The sequence below is a fragment of the Ahaetulla prasina genome, chromosome 10, assembly GCF_028640845.1.
Source record: "Ahaetulla prasina isolate Xishuangbanna chromosome 10, ASM2864084v1, whole genome shotgun sequence".
NCBI lineage: Eukaryota > Metazoa > Chordata > Lepidosauria > Squamata > Colubridae > Ahaetulla > Ahaetulla prasina.
The window spans coordinates 6783011-6796637 of record NC_080548.1 but is presented as its reverse complement, the minus strand read 5'-3'; the positions used below and the strand labels follow the sequence as shown (position 1 = coordinate 6796637).

Genomic DNA, 13627 nt, shown 5'->3' with positions numbered 1-13627 from the left:
ACAGAGAATGCCCTTCCCCTGGGGGCCGCCAACAGAGATTGACTAGCTGACGGCACCCTAAGAAGTCACTCCCTGTGGGCGCGCACTGGACGTATCGGACAATGGGAGGTAACTGTCGGCAGCAGGCGGTCCCGTAAATATCCTGGTCCAATGCCATGGAGCACTTTAAAGGTGATAACCAACACCTTGAAGCGCACCCGGAAGTCCACCGGCAACCAATGCAGCCTGCGCAGGAGAGGTGTTACATGGGAGCTACGAGGAGCTCCCTCAATCCCCCGCGCGGCCGCATTCTGCACCGGTTGGAGCCTCCGGGTGCTCCTCAAGGGGAGCCCCATGTAGAAAGCATTGCAGTAATCCAGACGGGAAGTGACGAGGGCATGAGTGACGTGCATAACGCGTCCCGGTCCAGAAAAGGGCGCAATTGGCGAATCAGGCGAACCTGATGAAAAGTTCCCCTGGCGGCGGCTGTCAAATGGTCTTCTAAAGACAGCCGTGCATCCAGGAGAACGCCTAAATTGCGCACCGATTCCCTGGGGGCTAACGATTCGCCCCCCACAGTCAGCGATGGAGTAAGCTGACTGTGCCGCGACACCGGCATCCACAGCCACTCCGTCTTGGATGGGTTGAGTCGGAGCCTGTTCGTCCCCATCCAGACACGAACGGCCTCAAGACACTGAGTCATCACATCGACGGCTTCGTTGGGGTGGTTCGGGGTGGAGATGTACAATTGAGTGTCGTCAGCATACAGCTGACAGCTCACCCCGAAACCACGGATGATCTCTCCCAGCGGCTTCATATAGATGTTGAACAAGAGGGGCGAGAGAATCGACCCCTGCGGCACCCCACAAGTGAGTTGCCTAGGGGTCGATCTCTGCCCCTCTGTCAACACCGTCTGCGAGCGGTCGGAGAGGTAGGAGGAGAACCATCGTAAAACGGTGCCTCCCACCCCCAAGCCCTCCAACCGCCGCAGCAGAATACCATGGTCAATGGTATCGAACGCCGCTGATAGATCTAACAGGACAAGAACAGAGGAACAACCTCTGTCCCGTGCCCTCCAGAGATCATCAACCAACGCGACCAAAGCCGTCTCTGTGCTGTACCCAGGCCTGAAGCCGGACTGGCACGGGTCTAGATAAACAGTTTCCTCCAGGTATTGGGGGAGTTGCCAAGCCACCACACTCTCTACAACCTTTGCCAGAAAGTGAAGATTGGAGACTGGACGATAATTAGCCAAAATAGCTGGGTCTAGGGAAGGCTTCTTAAGGAGGGGTCTCACCACCACCTCTTTCAAGGCGGCTCCCTCCCTCAGAGAAGCGCTGATAATTCCCTGGAGCCAGCCTCATGTAACCTCCTGGGTGGCCAGTACCAACCAGGAGGGACACGGGTCCAATAAACATGTGGTGGCATTCAACCTCCCCAGTATCCTGTCCATGTCATCGGGAGTCACAGGATCAAACTCAGCCCAAACAATGTTCTCAAGACGTGCCCGCGTCATTCCATCCAGATCTACCCAATCTGTGTCCAACCCATCCCGGATCTGAGTGATTTTATCGATAATGAGAACTATAGTAAGATAGTTAGAGGTCAAACCCTAATTATATTATTAGTGCATATGTGTATGTTTGTGTGTGTGTGTGTGTGTGTGTGTGTGTGTGTGTGTGTGTGTGAGAGAGAGAGAGAGAGAGAGAGAGAGAGATAGAAAGAAAGGTAGAGTTAGATAGAGTTATAATGAGAGATAGAGATAAAGAGAGATAGCGATCAAACCCTTTCTATTATGTGTATGTGAGAGAGAAAGAGAAAGAAAGAGATATAGATAGATAATGAGAGATAGAGAGAGATAGTAAGACAGAGACCAGACCCTGTCTATATTATGAGTGCATGTGTGAATGTTTCTATGTGAGATAGCTAACTATACCTCTCTTGAAGTTTCACAAGGAATGGACAGGTTCACCCAATAGTTTTAGTATGTAGGTCATAGAATCATAGGGCTAGACAGGACCTTGGAAGTCTTCTAATCCAACCCCCACCTCCCACCCCCACTCAAGCAGGAGATCCTATGCCATTCTGGTCAAATGGCTGTCCAATCTCTTCTTGAAAACTTCCAGTGATGGAGCACTCACAACTTCCAGAGGGAAGCCATTCCACTGATTAATTGTTCTCATTTTAAATTTAAATTTAACCAAGCCACTTAAAATTTTGCTAAGCCTGCTAAGCTTGGCTAATTTTAACGTCACTCATTCTGGCTAGTCTATGGTGGGATCATGGATACAGAGACAATGGGAATTGCATAATCAACCTGACCAGGTTGTATGAACACAGCTCATAGAGAAGCGAGATGCAGTTGTTTCCCCCAAAAGTATATGTCAGTGAGTAGGAAATGCAACAGAAATGTATTAGAAGTGGAATGTGATGATGGAATTAGGATCTATGGAATGTCAAGTTTGCTAGTTTATGTAACTGGCATTGTTTTTATCCCTTGTCCTGGATTGCTGAGAGACACAAACATCATTTTTATGATATCATCCTGCAGATGCTTTTTTCAAAATAGATTTGCTCAGTTTTATGGAGAATATTTTCAGTTAACTGGATGCAAGGTTGTATCTGAGTGTATTTTATTAAGGACTACTTGGAAACCCCATTTTTATATTTAAAAAAAGCCAACTTAATTGCCCCAGTGAAATAAATGGAATTTTAATACGCTTAACTGTGGTTGAATTTTTCAACCAAATTATGAAAAAAGAAATGAAAAAAATGTTCTTAATCTCTAGAGATAGACACAGAGATGCGGGAATCTCCTATGGCAAGGAAATAAGGTGATAGGAGGATCAGGGTAGGCCTGTTTAAGTCTCTGAATTGATTTATATCAGTTTGGGTACTTTCATGCATATGTATTTTATTGGGCCAAATAAGTCTAAGTCCAAGATTTGCAGTGGAGACTGAGCTTGGCTGAAGTTTTTTTCTGAATGGTTCCAAGCAGTGGAATCAACATGGATCCAATTTATGGAATCATAGTAGAACAGAGATAAGGGAGGAACCCAAGACAGATTTGAGGGTTTACTGCCATATCTTTAAATATATTGCAATAAATGCACCAGTGTTAATTCCTAGCTCTCTGAGAAGCAGTAACAGCTTAGATATTTCTGTATGGCTATCCTGCGGAGTTAGATTTATATCCCACTTACTTTTCAGAGCTCTAGATAGCACATAGAGGTAGTCCTCATTTAGTGACTATCTTATTCAGCAACAGTGCACTGTTGCAATGAAGATGAAAAAGTTGTTTGTGACCCATGTTTGCATTTATGACCTTTGTAGGTCTGTAAAGCAAAGGAAAGCTGTGATCAGAGCAGAGGTTCAGTCAGTTTCATTTAGTAACTGCTTCACTCAAGTTGCTGATTCCTATTGTGGTCACTAAACAAGAATTTGCTGTATAACATGTTTTCCTACAATAACCATTCATTGGTCTGATAGATACTGACTAGCCCAAGTCACCTCAGACTTGAACCCTGAACCATTACACCACACTGGCCTTTTCACTTCCCTTCCACTTACACGAAATGTGAATGATTAAGTGCAACATTTGCTTCAACATCAAGAGCATTAAAGAAAGCAGTCCCCAATTTACAACAGTTCATTTAGTAACCATTCAAACTGAAAAAAAGTGATTTATGACCATTTTTCACACTTACAACCCTCGCAGCATCCCCATGGTCAAAATTCAGATGCTTGACAACTGGTTCATATTTATGACGGTTGCAGTATCCCAGGGTCACGTGATCACCTTTTGTGACCTTCTGATAAGCAAAGTCAATGGGGAAGCCAGATTTACTTAACGACCATGTTTGCTAACTTCACAACTGCAGTGATTCACTTAACAACTGTGGCAAGAAAGGTCGTAAAATGTGGCAAAATTCACTGTCTCACTCAGCAATAGAAATTTTGGGCTCAATGGTGGTCATAAGTCAAAGATTACATCAAGAACTAGACCTAGTATAGTCTTCAACCACTCCAGAAGGATGGTTGTGTTACTGAAAGTCTTTGAAGCCTTTGAATGTTGTGAAGTTATCAAAATGGCAACAGAAGTTAGCAACAACATTCCTAAAGGGTGTTTCATCCTTCCTTGGATGAATTTTGTCATTCCCACTTTCATTTTTTCCTTTCACAACATTTCCTGTGCTGGGAACAGTTTCTGCTTTTGTCCTGTTCATGTATTTGATTTCTTATCTTCTCGGGAGAAGAGCAGCCACGGCCAACTCCACTCATTCATTCCACCTTCTCCTGCAGAGCTCCGCTCCCTTTCTGAATCCTCTGCATTGTTTGTGAAATTACAGCCCTCTCATAATCTCCCTGGATCATGATACTGTAAAGAACAGCCAGCCAATGGGCTGTCTTTCTACTGGAAGCGTCCATGGGGAGGAATCAAAAAGTTAAGACGGTGATTGCGACCATGTGAGTGAAGCTCCATTGCTTTTCTAGACAAGCTGCACATTGAAAAGTGACCGAGCTTCAATCCTGTAGTCACAGGGGCCACCATAACTATTTTGAACTCCTTCTGTGTGGATGCTCCGATTCCTGCCTATGAAGCAAAGATCTAGGTGGAGTCCATGAAAAGATGAGGCAGCTCAGTGATGAAATGCTATCGGTTCACTCTGGTTCAGACGAACCAGTAGTGATAAAAACTACCAGTTCAGGCGAACTGGTAGTAAAAATGCTTCAAAAAGTAAAAAAAAAAAGAGGTTCCGATGGTCATAGCTGTGCTGCACGATCATCGGAAACTTTTTTAAAAACTTTTTTAAAACATTTTTTTACTACCTATTCACCTGAACTGGTAGTAAAAAAGATGCTTTAAAAAAGTTTTTTAAAAAGGTTCCGAAGATCGCACAGCACAGCTGATTGTCAGTTTTCAAATTTTCACAGCTGATTGTCAAAAAACTATTTTCAGCCTTCTGAAAGGCAATATTGCAATATCACAGGGTCCAGAATTAGGGACTTTTTTTTTAGTTTTAGGGTATGTTGCTGCTTTTACAAAAAAAAAAAAAAAAGGCCTCAATTTTCCCAGAGTTGCTACTCCTTCAGCTGGGTTGAAGGAATTGCTCATCTCTGCTCAAGTTATCCCTTTCTCTTTTACCTGTCTCACTAGTGATGCTTAATGTTCCTTTGGCTTCTTTCACCAAATCCTACTTTCTCCTTCATACTCCTCCATCTATTGCAACATACGTAGCAACTGGCGTCCATGACTGTAGTTTAAAACAGGGTCCCCAACCTTTCAGATCTCAGGGACCACTAAATTCATAATTTTAAATCCCGTGGACCACTAATATGATCTGCTTAATGACCGGCTGGGTGGGTGTGGCTAGATAGTCATGTGACTGGTGGCCATGAACAACTTGATGTCATTCATGTCGAGGGGAATCTCACCAGCCTCTACTCACCCCTCCTCTCCTACCCACTCCTCCCCTGCCTGCCCGGGCTCCTTAGGGCCCCAACAAGAAGCAGTTGTTGGAGCGAAGCAGCCATCATGAGAAAGAGTTTTGGCAAAACAGCTGGCTCAGTTCAAATTGGATCTGACCAAGAAGGAGGCTCAGCAGAAGCACCTCAGGACTAGGAGCATAGGCTTTCCAAGCAGAGGGAAGACCTGCAGGAGTGCAAGGCAGGTACCGGCGCCTATAGGCTCAGCGGGTTGAGATGGTCAGCCAGTTCCAGGCCATGATGCAGTCCCACTGGAACAAGGCCTTCCGGCTCTTCGCCACCAGTAGCACTTCCCTCCAGCCTTCACCCAAATCCCCACACCAGGAGGCTGAAGCAGACCCCAACCCACACAAAAAGAGCCCGAAGGGGGAGACTCTTTGCATGTATCCAGTCCAGGGGCCATAGTCTGAAGACCCCTGATTTAGTGCAATATAAAAAATGCAAATAATTTTTCTGGGGACCACCAAAATTTTCTCATGGACCACCAGTGGTCCACAGACCACCAGTTGGTGACCACTGGTTTAAAAGGTCAAGATGGTAACTATTACAGGGCAATTGAAGAGAAGAGCAACAAAGATAATTAAGGGACTGGAGGCTAAAACATAAAATTGTTTGAGGCTAAAACATAAAATGGTTGCAGGAATTGGGTATGTCTAATCTAAAGAAAAGAAGGACTGGGATGACATGATAGCCATCTTCCAATATTTGTGGGCTGCCACAAAAAAGGGGGGCAATGTCAACCTATTCTCCAAATCCCCTGAAGGCAGGATAAGAAACAGTTAAGGTGATTTACTGGTCATGCCTATACACAAGAATCTAGTTAATTTAACAGTCAACACTAAATTGGCACTAGATAAGAATTAACGGAATTCAAGGGGGGTTGGACTTAGACCTCTTGTGGCAACATAATAATCCCAGGCTGATTCCTCTCTTGTTTCCATCACTAGCCTCTGCCTGTCCTTCTTACAATAAGCAACAAAAGACATTCGTGAATGCTTTTAAATGTAATATTCCTTTGTAATTTGGGCACATTTTTATTTTAGAAAAAATATTTATATTTTCAATTTGGTTTAGCCTTACTTAGGTCAAATTTGGTTTTGAAAATGAATGGAATACTTTTTGAAAATGTTTGGCTTTTCTTTCAACCGTTATCAAAATTCCTGCTGGACAGCACACACTTTGTTGGAAATGAAAGTATTTATCTTAAATTTTCTTGCGGCAAATTCAGCAGCAACTCTAATTTAGACTTGTGCCAATTTCTGGCAAAAATGCCTTGATTTTCTGGATCTTGATACACTTCTTCAAAGCCAGACATGTTTTGCCACCTGCTAATAATATTTTCAAGAGTGTTAGAACCAAGAAAAACTTCTGCATGCTTTCAGACTAACAAGAACAACTTGATCTCTGAAAAAGACAGTCCGTTCTGAGTAAGACAGAAGAAATTATTCCCATGTCAAAATCAACGAGAAGCAAACATTTCAATAGACTTGAAGAACTGGCTCATGAAAAATATTCAACAAAGACAAATTATTTACTTAAAACTGTGTTCTATACTGCCATTCTAAAATGAGGGGAGTACAGGGAATCTTATGCATCTTAAATAACAGCACATTAATATATATATATATATTAAAAATAAAAGTAACTGTAAAATGAACATAATGGGAAAAGGAATATTTTAATGGAAGAATGCCACAGTCAAGAAAATGCCAACTTTTACTGTTATGGATTTTCCAGAAATAATGGATTGAAGTTACAGCTAGTTGGATCTTGGCTGAATAAAAGAAAACACTTGCTGATCTGTACTGCAGAACAGTCAAATTTAGGGGGGTCTGTGGCTTTTAATTTCTACACTTTTTAAAGAAAGACTGGTCAGATACCTTTAATGGATGGCTTAAATTGGTGTTTCTCAACTTCAGCGAGCTTAAGACATGTGGACTTCAGCTTCCAGAATCCCTCAGCCAGCCATGCTGGCTGGGGAATTCTGGGAGTTAAAGTCCACTCATTGTAAAATTGCCAAGATTAAGAAATACTGGTTTAATCAGTTTAACCATACACTGCTGAGTGTTAGATAAGAAGATCCCTTCTTATTCCACTGTTCTATGAATTGGGATTCAGTTCCTGGAGAAATAAACTAACTTCACTTTCTAGATGAGCTTGCTGAGTTCACATGTGCAAAAACTATCTAGGAACCCAAAAGTACATTTTATTAAAAAGTATTCATAAAAGAACATCCTATTATAGGTGGTTCTCAACTTATGACCACAATTGAGCTCAAAATTTATGTTGTTAAGTGAGAAATTTGTTAAGTGAATTTGCCCCATTTTACGACTTTTCGCGCCACATTTGTTAAGTGAATCCCTGAAATTCTTAAATTGTTAAGTGAACCTGGTTTCCCGATTGACTTTGCTTGTCAGAATGTCACAAAAGGGAATCACATAACTCTGGGACACTGCAACGGTCATAAATGGGAGTCAGTTGTCAAGCATCTGAATGTAAATCATGTGACCACGCAATAGACATAAGTGTGAAAAATGGTAATAAGTCACTTTTTTCAGTGCTGTTGTAACTTTGAATGGCCACTAAATTAACTGTTGTAAATCAAGGACTACCTGTATATGCAAAAAGTGTCTCTGTTAGAAAAGTGAACAAAAACGTGCTTCATGGAAGGGATGCAAAAATGCACATCACATCACCATGCATATATTAGAGGATATTTGCAAATCAATAAGGAAAATGGCAGCCAATGAAAATGGTATATAGTTGAAATTAACAGGTTCAGCCTTCCATCCTGATTTTATGTCCAACAAGACGCAAGTAGTCCTCACAACCACAATTAGAACCAGAATTTCCATTGCTAAACAAGGCAATTGTTACGTGTTTCACTCCCAATTTTACATCCTTTTTGCCACCATTATACAACAATTCACTGCAGTTGCTAAGTGAATCATATGGTCGTTAAGCAAATCCAGCTTCCCTCATTGCTTATCAGAAGCTGGCTGGGAAAGTTGCAAATGGCAATCACATGACCGCAGGATGCTACTACCACTACTACTTCCTACTACTACCGGTACTTCTTCCATGTCTGAAGCACCAAGGCGCTTCCATGGTGAAAGGATTAGCCGGTGCCATCATTGTTGCTCAGGGAATGCTCAGTTGGGGGCTCCTTTCATGTCCCTGTTAGTGAGCCCACCAAAGTGGTACCTATTTATCTACTTGTGTTTCCATGCTTTCAAACTGCTAGGTGGGCGGGAGCTGGAGCAAGGAACGGGAGCTCACTCTGACACAACAGCAGCACTCGGGCTTCAAATGCAGGCTTGCAAATTGGCAACCCAGCATCCTAACCATGTGAGTCACCACACTCAACTATCTGCAACTATCCTAACTATTTGCCAGTTGCCAAATGCCTGAATTTTGATTATGTTTCCTTAGAACACTGCAATCCAAGGAGTAGTTGTTAGTCACTTTTTTCAGCGCTGATGTAATTTAAAACGGTCACTAAACAAATAGTTGAATGTTGAGGATGAATTGTAGAGACATAGGATCAGGCAGGAACAGCCTATACAGAATGAGAACCCTCCATATTCCTTTGTCTAGGAGTATCAATGTTAGTGCCCACACAGTCCCCACCCCAGGGTTATACCAGTGAAATTAAGTTTCAAACTTGAATTACAGTAATAGAAATTCTAAGTGATTTTCAGATGGGAAGGATAGGTGCACTGACACTTGACGAAATCAATACATTAAGAAGAGGGGGTGGAAGCACACTGGGCTGGAAAATTCCAACTCCTATCCTTCTGATGAGATCATGAGATGGTTGTCCCAACAGTCTTGGAGTGAAATGAGATGCGCACTAATTTTCTCCACTGTCACACAAATGTTGTTCATGTTTCAGATAAGCAAGGAGTCCAGTGCACTTGCACTTATTCTTTCCCTCCTTGTTCCCTCATTAAATGGTCCCATCTAGTCTCGGAACTGGTGTAGACTGAGCAGGCATCTCCTTGTTGGGAGAAGATGAGGGGAGCTGTATCCCAACGTATCTTGAGAGTGATGGAAGAGCTAGCATTGATCTGGTTTGCTACACCAAGAAGGAGGAGAAACATTTAGGTTTGAGCTATCTATACTGATGGAAAGAGTAGACTAAAATAGTGGTGGCAACCCTTAGACCTCAAACGGAAAGGAAAGAACTCCACAATGCACCTCCAATCACAGGACCACAAGGACTCTTATTAGAGGAGAAACAGATACTTATTGTGTGGCATGAATGTAAGATGGGAAGTTGTGAGGTTCTCCTGCCCTCAGGCATTTATCTAGCCATTTATGAACCATCTGGATAATTCAGCACTTGAAATAATTTAACTAACAACCTCTCAAAGGCTAAAATGTCAGGTCAAAATGATTCCATAGCTTATAGAACTTAACTTCTACAGGAAAGATCATCTCTAATAACTTGAGGAACTTAGCCAAGTCATAAACTATAGTAGGAGGCCTCCTCCAGATGGTTTTAGCCATTTTTTAAAAAGCTGGGCTTGACTTACGGCTAGAAGCTTCAGAGGATTAGAGTGCCCAAGAAAAAGAAAAAACATGAGCTTTGGCAACAAAACAAGTCCTAAAATGAGTCCCACAAACCTTTTGCCACAATGTCCTTGGAAGTCTGTGCAATGAAAGCATGTAGTAAGTCTACATCCTGCAAAATATACATTTTTTCCTCTTCAGACCCTTTTGAGAGGGATATTTCTAGAATGATGCAACTAGACCATCTGGTTGGAAAAGTTCATTTCTCCTGCAGAGTTGCTCGGTTAATCTCTTTAGACAAGACTGTGCATAAAATACATCTGGAAGTATTTGAAATATTCCAAGATGCAGGAAGGAGTGCTTCACTTTTCTCTTCCACATCTTCCTGGGCTCCCTTGTGTGTCTTTACTAAATACAATCCCACCCCTCACTGTCTCTCAACACATACACACATCATACAATCCCAATATTAAGCAGAACTGTGTGTCAACCATTTCCCAGGCAGGGAAGATTTTTGAGCAGCTTAATAACCCAGTGTCCAAGATGCACATCAAAAAAGAAAAGTTGAAATTTCTGAGCTCATCTGTTTTGCTGGGCTGCTAATCTGTCCCTCCAAAGGGGCCTTCTAGCAACCCCCGCTTGCTACTTCACAAGGATCAAAGCAGAGGGAAACTTCCTGCTGCCCAGAATATAGTCGTTAGAAAGCTAACTGCAAACCATGCTGGGACAGAGCCATTTCTCTTACCTGCTGGAGGTGTTACACACAGCTGGCCATGTTTCTAAGATGAGTGTGAGAAACTGTGTCTCCAGCAAGCAAGCGAGCGAGTGAGCTTGCAGCCTACGTCACCGTTGGATCTGGCAACTGTCAGCTCCAACTTTCACGTTCTTTAGAACTCCCCCTTTCTTTCTTTCTGATCTTCCAAGAAGCCGCAAGCAGGGAATTGGGAGAGACAGAAAAAAGCTGCTTCCGATCTCTCTTGCAAAGCAAACGAGGAATCCTTCGAATTGGAGATACCTCCAGGAGAACTCAGCTCACAGTGACTTTGGGCTCCTTCACCCCCTCCCTCTCTAGGTCTTCTTTCCAGAGGTGGAAAAGTAGAGATTCCCCCCCCACACCCACTCTTGCAACTCCAGGCTGACTCAGTGACGAAGGGCTGCTGTTGCGCCAGGCCCCTGAGCTGGAAACGAGCAGCTCACAAACGTGCCGGAATGCCAAGAGAACTTAATCAAGCCCAGCTGGGATGGGAACAAAGGCCCGGAGGCGAGGGAACCTCTGCCAGATCTTCCCCGACTTTTTGCTGTGTCTAGTTCAGTCTGTTTCTCAACCTTTGGAAGGTTTGATGCATCCTAATGAGATTTGGCTGGGCGCAGAAGTTGCCACAAAGAGGAGCGAAGCCTGTGCGATGTGTCCTCGTTATCACAGTGGTCCAGAAAGTCTCCTCCTGTTGAGTGGAGCCATTGGTCCATCTTGCCCTGTGGGCTCTGCTTAATTGAATTGTGGTTCTCTGGGGTCTTGAGAATAAGTGGTCTTCCCATCATCACTTCCCAGTCCTTTTGTGGAAAGACCAGATATGGAAGCAAGAAATTTGGCAGGCAAAGCAAACAAGGTCTTTTAGAGAGGGGTGATGGGATTGCAGGAATGAAAACATTTGTCTCAATCTCTACGACCCAAACAATTCATTAGCGGTAAAAATAAAACCAGTCAAATGAAATTTAACCCCAATTATTTCTCCTTAAGCTCCTGCTGACCAGGCCATTGACTTCAATAAATAAAAGACAATGGAGGAAAAAAATGCATCAATGTAAAAAGCAAGAACAGAAAACACTATTTTCTCTCTGGAGCCTCCGAGCTAGACAGTGCAGGACTCTACCACTTACTGAAAGTTAGTCCTGCCTTGGCTTATTGGGGTGGGGGGGAGGGGGAGGAATTGGCTCAGAATAGTCATTAAGGATCAGAGAGGGAAGAATCCCGTTTTCCACAAGAAATAAACATTTAATGTGCTCAAAGCTGAGCTTTTTAACTAAGTTCTCAAACCCAGAAGACTTTTTCTATATGAATGGAGCCTAGAATCTCATCCATTCTTAGGGGCTGTGGGAATGTGATCTTTGTGGATCTTGGTATGAAGTGACCCCAGTTTGTACCACTCAGGAGAGCTTTCTCCTCTAGTCTGGTAACCTTCTAAAAGTTGAGGTGTATCTTAGCCATGGCAGCCATGGCTGGGGCTTCTTGGATTAGAAGTCCAAGATGTCTGGAAATGGGAGGCTATACCTTTCTTATTATTTATGTTGCTAAATGATAAACTTGTTAAGTGAGCTTCACCCCATTTTACAACTTTTGTTGCCACATCTGTTAAGTAAATCTCTGCAGTTGTTAAATTAGCAACACAGTTGTTAAGTGAATCTGGTTTCCCCATTGACTTTGCTTGTCAGAAGGTCACAAAAGGTGGTCACATGATCCTGGGACACTGCAACGGTTGTAAATATGAACCAGTTGCCAAGCGTCCGAATTTTGATCATGGGGCTGCTTCAATGGTCATAAGTGTGCAAAATGGTCACGAATCCCTTTTTTCAATGCCATTGTAACTTCAAACAGTCATTAAATGAACTGTTGTAAGTCAAGGACTACCTGTACAAATTAGCCTTGCTTTTAGGAGCAGGAGTACTCATGGTCTCCAAATGTTGTTGAGCTTCCACAACACTGGGGAGGAGTGCTTGTACGTTCTGAAGAACCATAGCTTTTACACATTTTAGCAAGATGGATGATTGTCCCAAAAATGCTTTTTAAAAACCAACTGGACTCTGGTTTTTTCCTTGAAAATGTTTTGCTTCTCATCCAAGAAGCTTCTTCCATTCTGAAGAAATTCAAAAGCTTCTTGGATGAGAAGCAAAATGTTTTCAAGGAAAAAGCTAACGAATTCCAGTTGAAAAGCACCTTTGGGACAACCATGACTGGATGATTGAGAATCTCTATAGACATGATGGAGCATTGTGTGTGCAAAGGGGTGTAGTGCCTAACCCTATGCCTCCACCTTCTAATGCAGATGCTTCGTGCAAAATACATCTGAAGTCATGCATTTTGCTTAACTGTGATTGATTTTGAGGATATGTATCTGAGCCGAGAATTGGCTCAACGTGGGAAATGGATCAGAGCTTCATTTACTCCTGGAACAATGGGCCACAAGTTCACAGACAAATTGACTCTTGATGAATTGCAGCCAGCCAACTACCACTGACCACCCAATGAGTTCACAGCTGAGAAGGGATTCCATTGGAGAATTACATAATGCCAGTGTCTCTCTTCCCCCTTCCCCGCATCCCGCCTTGATGGGAACCTCTGCAAACGTGTTTCAGCTGCCTGTCACACCACATGTAGCCCTGGAGGAGGGGGAAAAAAAAACAGAAGCAGAGACTATCCTGTAAAGCTCATCGTGCAACAGCTCTGTCAATCTCAAGTATAGAAACATGCCAGAAATGTGTAGGGAAAGACCAAAGAGAACACCTATAAACAAAAGCCACAGCCCCAAACCTGGAAACTCAGATGCCAAACTCCTAAGGGACCCTGCCTAAGAAAGGAGATGCAGCTTTCTTTCATTGTGATTTTTGTTCAAATTCCATTCTTCCCTCGAGGAAATTGGCATGGCTGCAA

At 43.0% G+C, this 13627-nt stretch overlaps 1 protein-coding gene across 5 annotated transcripts in view; it reads right to left on the bottom strand.

Annotated features, from left to right (window-relative positions):
- The window catches only part of COL16A1 (collagen type XVI alpha 1 chain), a 272606-nt gene extending 261547 nt beyond the window's left edge, over window positions 1-11059 (bottom strand). For all 5 annotated transcript variants that reach the window (XM_058196500.1, XM_058196501.1, XM_058196503.1 and 2 more), the window contains exon 1: window positions 10727-11059. The gene's annotated coding sequence lies outside the window, so the exon portion shown is untranslated. The remainder of the gene's footprint in view (window positions 1-10726) is intronic.
- Between the last annotated feature and the right edge of the window lie 2568 nt (window positions 11060-13627).